Source organism: Rutidosis leptorrhynchoides, chromosome 1 (genome assembly GCF_046630445.1).
Source record: "Rutidosis leptorrhynchoides isolate AG116_Rl617_1_P2 chromosome 1, CSIRO_AGI_Rlap_v1, whole genome shotgun sequence".
NCBI classification, from domain to species: Eukaryota; Viridiplantae; Streptophyta; class Magnoliopsida; order Asterales; family Asteraceae; genus Rutidosis; species Rutidosis leptorrhynchoides.
In genome coordinates this window covers 721,140,541-721,152,130 of record NC_092333.1, presented here as the reverse complement: position 1 = coordinate 721,152,130, position 11,590 = coordinate 721,140,541, and positions in this window count along the sequence as shown.

The window sequence follows — 11,590 nt, the reverse complement described above, 5'->3', positions numbered from 1 at the left end:
CAATCACTTATTCAACCCCGGATCATCTTACAATATCTCAAAAATATTGCTTCTGACGCGAATCATGCTTATGAGTAAGCTAGTGTTCACTGAACTCTCTATTGCTAACTCTAACCACAATCTAAATGGGCAGCTATTCTATGATGAACAAATGGTTATTCATACGCAGGTACTATATCCCTATTGTGACGTTAAGCACACATAACTACTTACCTCATATCCTAGGGTTGATCAGGTCCTAATACTAGGTTATAGCCACGTGAATAAGCGAAAAGGGTGATCCGTAAATTAAACTTCTAAACCGTCAAGGTTTCAGCATAACAATATGATAAATTTCAGATAAAATATTCAACACATAATAAACAATTGTAACAGATAGATAATCATGTAAGATGAAAGCAACTCAAGATAATAACTTTATTAAATTAAGGAAAGCGTTCACCGTTTTTAAGCGAGATCTGGACCATTACAAGTGCTGACAACATCTAGCCCACTCCTATTACAATCTTCGGCGTTCGCCTCCGGGTACTTAATTTTCCACTCAGAGGTGAGAAGGCCTTGAAAGCTCTAGTGGGAGAAAGTGTATTGTAGTGGGAGAGTGAAGAGAGGTGTGTCTTGGAATGAATGACAAAGACCCATTAAATAGACTTGAAATTTACCAGCATACGCCTGGCAGGGCGTATGGCAGCCCGTTTTTGGCAGGCCGTATGCAAGGCAGGCCGTATGGTGGCACGTATATGGCAGGCCATTTCCATACTGGCAGGCCGTATGGCAGGCCGTATGGCTTGCTGGTCAGCCTTGATTTCCTGGATCGTAACTTGATTTCTTGTCTTTCACCGTTTTCGCTCTAGAATCTTCGTTTTAGCTCCGTTTCTCTTGATTCTTTTTGCATCGTCTTTGTAATTACTTTGCCTACAAGTTTAACCAAAAAATCAATTATTTTGCCGACAAAGCTTTGAACTTTATGCTTTTGGGACTCAATATCGGGGGTAAAAACGTGACTTTTTAGCCGATATCATAATGCTAATAATAATAATAATAATAATAATAATAATAATAATAATAATAATAATAATAATAATAATAATAATAATAATAATAATAATAATAATAATAATAATAATAAATATAATTATAGAGAGAGTGTGAGAGATAGATAGTTAGGTGAATGAATCAGAAAACAGAAACGATTGATATATATATAGAATAAATATAATAATATAATAATATAAATATAATATAATAATTAAAGAGAATCAAACGTGTTAAATTAAAATCCGCCATTCATTTTTTATTTAATGCCAACAGTTTATCACATACCAGTATTTCGTACTCTGTTGCTAATAATTGACGGGTAAAAGTATAAATAAAAAGAATTCCACTTTTATAATTGAACACATATATTTATTTTGGTCTTAAGCTTTATAAAACTAGCTGTAAAAAGGTCCATTTATTTATTAAAATTACTATATACGTTCGATGTAGAGTGTACGTACTAGTCTGCTGATCATTCCGTACTACCGTAAAATTCAATCGAATGAATTTTAATATTTTAAAAAGTCATATTTATTAAATACTTAAGGGGTATTCTATGTAACTTATAATTAATAATTTCTATCATGTCGCTTTCATGTGAATAGTAAATTAATTAATTTCATTTTATTTACTATTCATATGAATAGTAAATGAATTAATTTAGATTCAACTATTTACATTATTGTACGTTGTGCTTTACAGCTTGTACATCTTTGATTTAATTGCATTTTTCTTATAAATTAAGAAAAATTACATCATAAAAATAAAATGATTAAATACGTAAAAATTTTAATTTAAAAATTTCATCATTCAAAAGTAAATTTTTATCATTTCGTATGTAAATATTATTCGCATGTTTCCGTATATATAAGTATCACAAGTTATGACGTTCGTGATCGTTAGACAAATAGGGTGGTCAACCGTTATGTAAAACTCATTTACAAAAGTTTTAAAACTTGTCAAAATTCATTGTTTATCATGACAAAAATATTAAATCATATAGAGAGTTGGTTTAAATAAGTCAAAATTTTCCGGGTCATCACACCATGTCCTTTCTCCTTGTCTCTTCACTGAATAGGGCATCCTTGACCATTGACATGGTAAGTTTGCTATTTGAGTTGCTTGAAGCGACCTGTCTGAAAGGACCCGTTCATATATATTATAAACGATTCACAATAGTTGATTACATTTCGAGGTATTTGACCTCTATATGATACATTTTACAAACATTGCATTCGTTTTTAAAAGACAATCTTTCTTTACATCAAAAATTGACAGGCATGCATACCATTTCATAATATCCACTATCCAACTATAAATTGATTTAATAATAATCTTTGATGAACTCAATGACTCGAATGCAACGTTCTTCGAAATATGCTATGAAAGACTCCAAGTAATATCTTTAAAATGAGCAAATGCATAGCGGAAGATTTCTTTAACACCTGAGAATAAACATGCTTTAAAGTGTCAACCAAAAGGTTGGTGAGTTCATTAGTTTATCATAATCATTTATTTCCATCATTTTAATAGACCACAAGAATTTCATTTCCAGTTCTCATAAATATACGTCCAATGCATAGAGACAAAAAATAATCATTCATATGGTGAACACCTGGTAACCGACATTAACTAGATACATATAAGAATATCCCCTATCATTCCGGGATCCTCCTTCGGACATGATATAATTTCGAAGTACTAAAGCATCCGGTACTTTGGATGGGGTTTGTTAGGCCCAATAGATCTATCTTTAGGATTCGCGTCAATTAGGGTGTCTGTTCCCTAATTCTTAGATTACCAGACTTAATAAAAAGGGGCATATTCGACTTCGATAATTCAACCATATAATGTAGTTTCGATTACTTGTGTCTATTTCGTAAAACATTTATAAAAATTGCGCATGTATTCTCAGCCCAAAAATATAAAGGGTAAAAAGGCAAATGAAACTCACCATACTGTATTTCATAGTAAAAATACATATAACGTCATTGAACAAGTGCAAGGTTGGCCTCGGATTCACGAACGTATCAATATTGAGATTCAATATTGCAGGAAAGGTACGTAGACACAACGGAGATGATAAACACTATATTGATCTCACGAGCATACCCATGAACCATACCCAATCACCTCCATAGCTATAACCCATAATTTCCTTAATCCAATCCCACTCGAAAAACAATTTCGAAATCACTCGGACAGCACTCTGACGTAATATTTTATGTATACTAATAATATCTTGAAATAATACGGAGTAAATATATATATGTAAATCGATTGAGAGAGTTTAGAGAAAAATATTTTCAAGTTTCTTATGAAATAATGAAACCTATTGAATTCTATTTATAATAGATTTTTGAATTATTAAAGTGAATTATTAAAGTATGAATTATTAAAGTGAATTATTAAAGTATGAATTATTAAAGTGAATTATTAAAGTATGAATTATTAAAGTAAATTATTAAAGTATGAATTATTAAAGTGAATTATTAAAGTTAAAGTAAAGTAAAAATAAAGTAAAGGTATAGTTTAAGTATAGTAAAAGTATAAAACTATGTACGTATAATACGCGTATAAATATATATAATATTAATTTAAATCATTATATATATTTAATAAAATAAAATATAAATATCGTTATCTTTATCATACTGGTTAAGTAATGAGTTGTCAAAAGTGGTTCTAGATATTTATAAAAGTTATATACGTTTTAATAATAAAGTTCTTTTTAAACTGAAAACGTTTTTGTACGTTTGAAACTAAATCAAATAAATATAATAATTTTGTTTTCCAAAACCAAATATATTTTTAAGAATCATTTTGTTTAAAGGTTAAAATAATGGAAATCGTTATATCATAAAATATTTTAGAAAAGTAGAATCATATATATTCATAATAGGTTTCAAGTTTTTAAATTACAGTTTGTTGGTGAAGTATGGGATAAAGTTCAAAGATTAAATAAACGTATGAAATCATCTTAATGAAAAATGTCGAGTTACATAACTTGTCGATATCCAACATCTAAGTTATTTACACTTCACGTTCTTACTTATAAATCACTTTACCATTTTCCGAATGTTGTCAAAAAGAATAGATTTCTTAAATCACAGTGGACCTCATAACATAGACCCGTAATCATATCATAATGTATCTGATAAATCAATCATTTGATATTATCTTCTAATTCCATCGATAAACATATTGAAACAAATACGTTCATGTAAAGTATTATACGTTTAATACTTTATTAATATTCTCAAGTTATAATATATATATATACATATATATACATATTTATTTATATATAACGGTTCGTGAATCGTCGGAATTTGGTCGAGGTTATAATGAATGTATGAACACAATTTAAAATTCTTGAGATTTAACTTAACAAACTTTGCTTATCGTGTCGGAATAATATAAAGATAAAGTTTAAATTTGGTTAGAAATACTGTCCTAATCCATAAGGACGAATACAATAACATATGGTTACATCGGGAGGTACTTGACCTCCATATGTTACACTTTACAAACATTGCATTCATTTTTAAAAGACAAACTTTCATTTCATTGAAAGTTGACAGGCATGCATACCCTTTCATAATATATCCAATCTATAAATGACTTAATCTGTTATCTTCTTAACAATAATCTTTATCGAACTCAATGACTTGAATGCAACGTCTTTTGAAATATGCCATGAATGACTCCAAGTAATATCTCTAAATGAGCAAATGCACAGCGGAAAATTTCTTTCAAACCTGAGAATAAACATGCTTTCAAGTGTCAACCAAAAGATTGGTGAGTTCATTAGTTTATCATAAACATTCATCTCTATCAATTTAATAAACCACAAGATTTCATATATTTAATTGTACACGTAACCCGGGTACAAAATAACACGCGTAACCTGCGAATTAAAAATCATTCATATGGTGAACGCTTGATAACCGACTTAACTTTAATGCATAGAATATCCCCAAACAGAACCTCTCGTCTGTATAATAATAATAATCTTGAAGTACTTAAGCATCCGTACCCCGGATGGGACTTGTCGAGGTCCATAGATCTATCTTTAGGATTCGCGTCGATTAGGGGCCATACCCGTTTCTTAATCATTAGGTTACCAAGCTAAAAAGGGGTGATATTCAATATTCATAATCCAGCCATAGAATGTAGTTTTTGATCACTTGTGTCTATTTCGTAAAACTTTAATAAAATCAGCGCATGTATTCTCAGTCCCAAAAATATATATAAAAAGGGAGTAATGAAAATCACTATACTGTATTTTGTAGTAAAAATACATATGACGACATTGAACAATGCATGGTTAGCCTCGGATTCACGAACCTATATCATTATATATATATATATATATATATATATATATATATATATATATATATATATATATATATATATATATATATATATATATATATATATATTAACACACATAATTGTAATCAAACAAATTTATATATATATATATATATATATATATATATATATATATATATATATATATATATAATATATATATATATAAATATATTAGTTATAACATTTTTATATTAATAACTTATGTGTTTCATATATTCATTTTATATATTTTAAATAAATAAAAATATTAATTTTGTTCTGTTATATGTATTAAATATCTTTATATATATATATATATATATATATATATATATATATATATATATATATATATATATATATATATATATATATATATATATATATATATATATATATATATATATATATATATATATGTATCATTTGTTTGCTACAATAGTAATTATAATAATACTAAAATAATATTAGTAATGATAAAAATAATAATGATAATACTAATATTAATAGTAATGATAATAATAATAGCATTAATAATAATAATAACAATCTTATTACTAATAATAATAATACTACTTAATGATAATACTAGTAATGATAAGATTATTAGTAATAATAATAATAATAATAATAATAATAATAATAATAATAATAATAATAATAATAATAATAATAATAATAATAATAATAATTGTAAAAATTATAATCATGATAATAATAACAAATTATAACTAATACTTATATTGGTAGTAATAATAATAATAATAATAATAATAATAATAATAATAATAATAATAATAATAATAATAATAATAATAATAATAATAATAATAATAATAATAATAATAATAATAATAATGATGATAAAATCTTGTTTAATGATAATAATAATAATAATGATAAAAGTAATAATAGTTTATACCTTTAAACAAGTGGGCTTAATATTAGTCCAATAGCTTTAATACTTGCAACCCAACTTTAACTTAAGCCTAATCTAATTCTATTTGTAACAGGCCCAAAAATATATTATCCAAGCCCAAAAAGGCCTAAGACAGCTTCTTTTATTAAAAAGGAATTTGTTTGCAGTCGCCTGGATTCGAACCCAGGACCTTTCGATAATCACCAACACACTTAACCATCTTTCTGCTCCTCCATTTCTGATTATACTCACACATAAATTTAGTAATTTTGTCTGTCCTCTTCTTTATAACAGAACCCATTTAGCCTCTTCATTATCATCATCTAGTATCGGTATTATTATCACAATTATATCCTTAATCATTCGTTATTAGCAACCTATCATTATCTTAATTCTTTGTGATCATCATAATCACATATTATCATCAATTCGTTAATCATCCAACATCATCATCGATACCTATTATGACCATCACTTTATCAACATCATCTTAACGTTTCCGTTATCATTTCATTTATTAATCAACCAACACCTTTAATCATTGATATCACTAGCATAATTGTCATAAAAAAAATATTTAAACGTCTTTATACTATTTTGGTTTGGCCACACTAATTCCACTTGCATAACCTTTTTCTTTGAAATTGATAAAGCAAGGTATTTTAATGTCCAATATACCCACTTTATCAAAGCTGTAGATCGTGACCATATTCTTCTCGCTCTATCTCGTTAAACTATTCGAACGAAAGTCAACGATGATGGTTGTGAATAAGGGTGAATTTATGTGGGTTTGCTTGATGAAAACAGAAGAAAAGGTGCAGTAATGAAGCTGCTGTTACAGCAGTTACGGTTGGCCATGAATAAATAAAACAACCAACATGTGGTTGTTTGGGTCGTATTGGTTACTAGGTGTGGTGCATTCCATAGCAACAGAAAAAGGAATCAATTAGTGAGTAGTAGCAGGTTACCTTAACAGAAAACGAATAGAAGATGGTTTTGATCGTAGTAGAAGGTAGGAAACAAGCAGTAAACCGGTGACAGTAATAGTAATCGAGCATCAAGAATTTGTTTGGATGATTTTTGTGTTGTTATCCCCGAAGCAGAAACAGAAATATAGCAGTGATGGAGTAACAAGAGAAAGCATCAATGATTTTGGTTGTTGTTGTTCGAACAGATACATAAATAATACAAGTGGCAGTTATTTCAATGGTGGTGATTTGTATGGGTTGTTCGATATAACCAAAACAGAAATAGGTTGGTGATCGTTTAAAAATGAAGGTTAACCGTAGTAGTATCTAGGGATGTTTGAAGATAGTTTTGAAGGTGGTGAAGAAGAAGGTGGGTTGATCGAGTAGTGGTGTTTGAATTATCTATATGTATATATCTATATATAGAGGTGGTGTTTAAAGGTGGCGAGTGGTGATTTGTTACGATTAAACAGAAAGACAGAAGCGATTGCAGCTGTAGTTGCAGCTATATATGGTGGTTAAGATGGTGCTCGCCAACACCGAAACATAACAATAGAAGTTTAGTTATTTGGTGGTTGTGATTGAGGTGATGATCTAGTGGGTTGGTACCGAAAAGAAGTAGCAGTTGCAAAGTGGTGTTCGTAGTTTACGGTTGGCTTGGTTGGTGGTGGATCACGATGATCATGGTAGAGTGGTGGCGGTAGTATTGCAAATCAAAGAAACGGAAAACTAAAGCAAGTGGTGTGTGTGTTCGAAGGTATTGTTCGATTCTTGAAGTAGAACTAGTAACCATGGCTCAAGAAAACTAAGAAGAAGGGTGTGATTGATTGTACAAGAAACTAGAATAGTAGTAGTAGTATTAGTACGTACAAAGAAAGAAGAAAAGATTGATTGTTTCCAGTTGTTAAATTTTGATTCTATGAATTAGTGGAAGTATTATATTATATAGAGAAAAAGGAAACAGGGAAATCAAATTAATTGATATGGCATTTGGAGTTATTCTGTGTAAAGTGTTTGTGTTATTGTCTCATATTGAAGCCATCCACATATCTATATATTACAACTGTCATAATTTTATAATGAATAAATATAATAATCAAGGAAGAAAATAAACGTGCATTATTTTAGCCGCCTTATACTATTACTTTCAGGGACTGGATTTCGTACTCCGTTGTTTTTTAGTGGCGAATAAAAGTGTTCAGAAAAATTCCATATTTTTAAATTAACTATATTTATTTATTTTGGTCATTATGGTATAAAATTAGATCATTAACTATTAAATAAAATTTACATTAATTATTCACTCCCAACCCCAAGTAAAATATAAAAAGTGTTAAAATTCAACAAATAGTTTCTAAATACATTTTTAATAAGCCTAAAATTTGTAAAACTCATTTTCGGATCATCGTTTATTTTAAAATCATATAAGTTTGAATTTAACTTACTTAATATCAATCGGGACATCAAATGAGTATTACAATCATTTAATATTTATTTTTAATATACTTAATTTATATATATATATATATTTTTTAAATAATAATTATTATAATATCCTATTTTTATTTTATTTTACATAGTTAAATTTTAATAGTAACAACATATAATATTTCAAATTATATGTTCAATTACCATTTATATATATATATATATATATATATATATATATATATATATATATATATATATATATATATATATATATATATACATAGGGTGAGGATCCATGGAGAACTCATGGTAGTAGAGAACTCATGGAACTCGTGCAGATTCACATATTTTTTTTTTTTTGCAGATTTTTTTTTCTGTTCAGATTTTTTTTTTTTGCAGATTCAGTCAATCTGCGTGCAGATTGACGATTTTTTCCAGTTTTTTTTTTTTACATATCGACTTTTTTTCAGTTTTTTTATACAGATTGAGTCAATCTGCGTTTTTTTTTTTGCATTTTTTTTTTGCAGATCGACTTTTTTCTGTGCAGATTTGACTTTTTTTTTTTTGCAGATTGAGTCAATCTGCGTGCAGATTGACGTTTTTTTGCGGTTTTTTTTTTTTTGCAGATTCACTTTTTTTTCTGTGCAGATTCGCTGTTTTTTTTTTTTGCATTTTTTTTTTCCAGATTGTATTTTTTTTCATAGATTGAAGCTCAATCTCCACATAGATTGAAGTTCAATCTATGAGTTCTATGGGTTCTCTACATACTCTAGTTCTCTAGGGATCCTTTCACTTATATATATATATATATATATATATATATATATATATATATATATATATATATATATATATATATATATATATACACACACACACACACATATCTATTTACAATTAATGGTTCGTGAATCGTTGAAACTGGTCGAAGGTAATTGAATACATGAACATAGTTCCAAAATTTTCGAGACTCAACATTATAGACTTTGCTTATCTTGTCGGAAACATATAAATATCAAGTTTAAATTTGGTCAAAAATTTCCGGGTCGTCACATTGCTGAGTGTTACTACCAGCGTTTCCCAACTATCGGGAAGAGAACTAAGTAGCAATAGCGCCTGAACTTCATCGCAAAGCGGCATCTCTACAGACGATAACTGGTTGACCAAGCTCTGGAACTCACGGGTATGCTCGGCAACTGAAGTTTCACTTTTAAGCTTCATGTTGACTAAATGCCTCATCAACAGGGCTTTATTCCGAGCAGTCTTGGCCTGGTACATGTCCTCTAACTTTTTCCAGAGGACATATGCGTCTGTCTCTTGTGCAACATGGTGGAAGACACTATGATCAATCCATTGACGGATCTGACCAATAGTTTTTCGGTTTGATTTCTTCCACTCTTTTTCTTTGGCAGAATCAGGATTTGTACCCTTTAATTCAATAGGGTCAAACAAATCCTTACAGATGAGGAGATCTTCTATCTGAGGTTTCCACAGCGTGTAGTTGGTGGCAGTGAGCTTAATCATGGCTCCGAAAGATGATCCTGACTCTTCCGTGGATATTATCACCTTACAAATAATTTTTCAACACAAACGGGGTTGAAAACTTCAGAAAACTCAAAAACTCGACCAACGCCTCTAACCTGGCTCTGATACCACTTTTTGTGATTAAGAGGGGATCGACTGGACGTTGGTACACACAAATTTGAGAGAAAATAACTCTATTACTCACAAGAATAGATTACACGAGTATTACAAAACTCAAATACAAAAACTCTCAAACTAACACACTAAGAATTCTCACCTCTCTAGGATGTATTCACTCTTGGTTAGGATTACACATATCTCACACACACTAACTAGGTTGTGATTACACTTTTTCTGAATGAATTACAATGGAGCTTTGCACCTCTATTTATAGAAAATTTTGAGGAGGTGGAATGGTGTGAACGGAGATAATGTGAACACAAAAAATGGTGGCTAGCCGTAACTGTTTCCAATTTTGCTACTTCCTTATGGTGTGAACGAAAAAACAAGTGGCTAGCCGTCATTGAATTCAATTTTGCTACTTTCATATCCATAGTCAAAATTGGCAACTTTGAATATCTAGTATCTTCTAGATTGCGGTTAGAATAGAGACATCTAGCGGCATCTAGAAAATACTAGATTACGGTTGGAACTTATCAGTGTCCATATGCGTAAACCTTGGATTATCCGTACGGATGGATATAAACAACAAATTCAACATATATGAACACATATTTGATTACTCTAACAACACGATAAACATGATACTCCGTAAGTGATAACCAAACATGCATGTATTAACATTGTTCAATAACATATGTAAACAACCAATGAACTGGGGACTTTTCACATTATGTTCTAACAATTACAAACCTATTTTCTAACACTTATGTGATCTCTTAGCATTATAAAAAAGTTTTGTTAACTTAAACAAGTCGTTAAGAACTTGATTCGTGTTTAATTATGTCACGTTAACCACCATTAGTCAAGTAACGTGCATTGCTTTTTGTAAGTCTAAGTTCACGGATTATATGATGTAAAGTTTGATTATAGAGGCTTTTGTTAGGTCTATGGTTAGTTTTGTTGTTTGGGTTCGATGACGAGGTTAGTTTGATGTTTGTGGTTTAGATTGTTTTGTTGATATATAGTCAGTAGTTTCATTAGCGGGCCTTTGTTTGAGTCGTGGACCTTTGTTATTGTCAGGTTTAATGTCACTTTTTTTCATTTAGGTGCTGTTTGTTTTTTAAGATCTTTTGGTTTAAAGATCTGCGGACCATGTCTGTAAAGAAGATGTGGTCTAAAGGTCTGTATGCTGAATAGTGAAGACTATTTGTTTTTATATCTGCAAAAT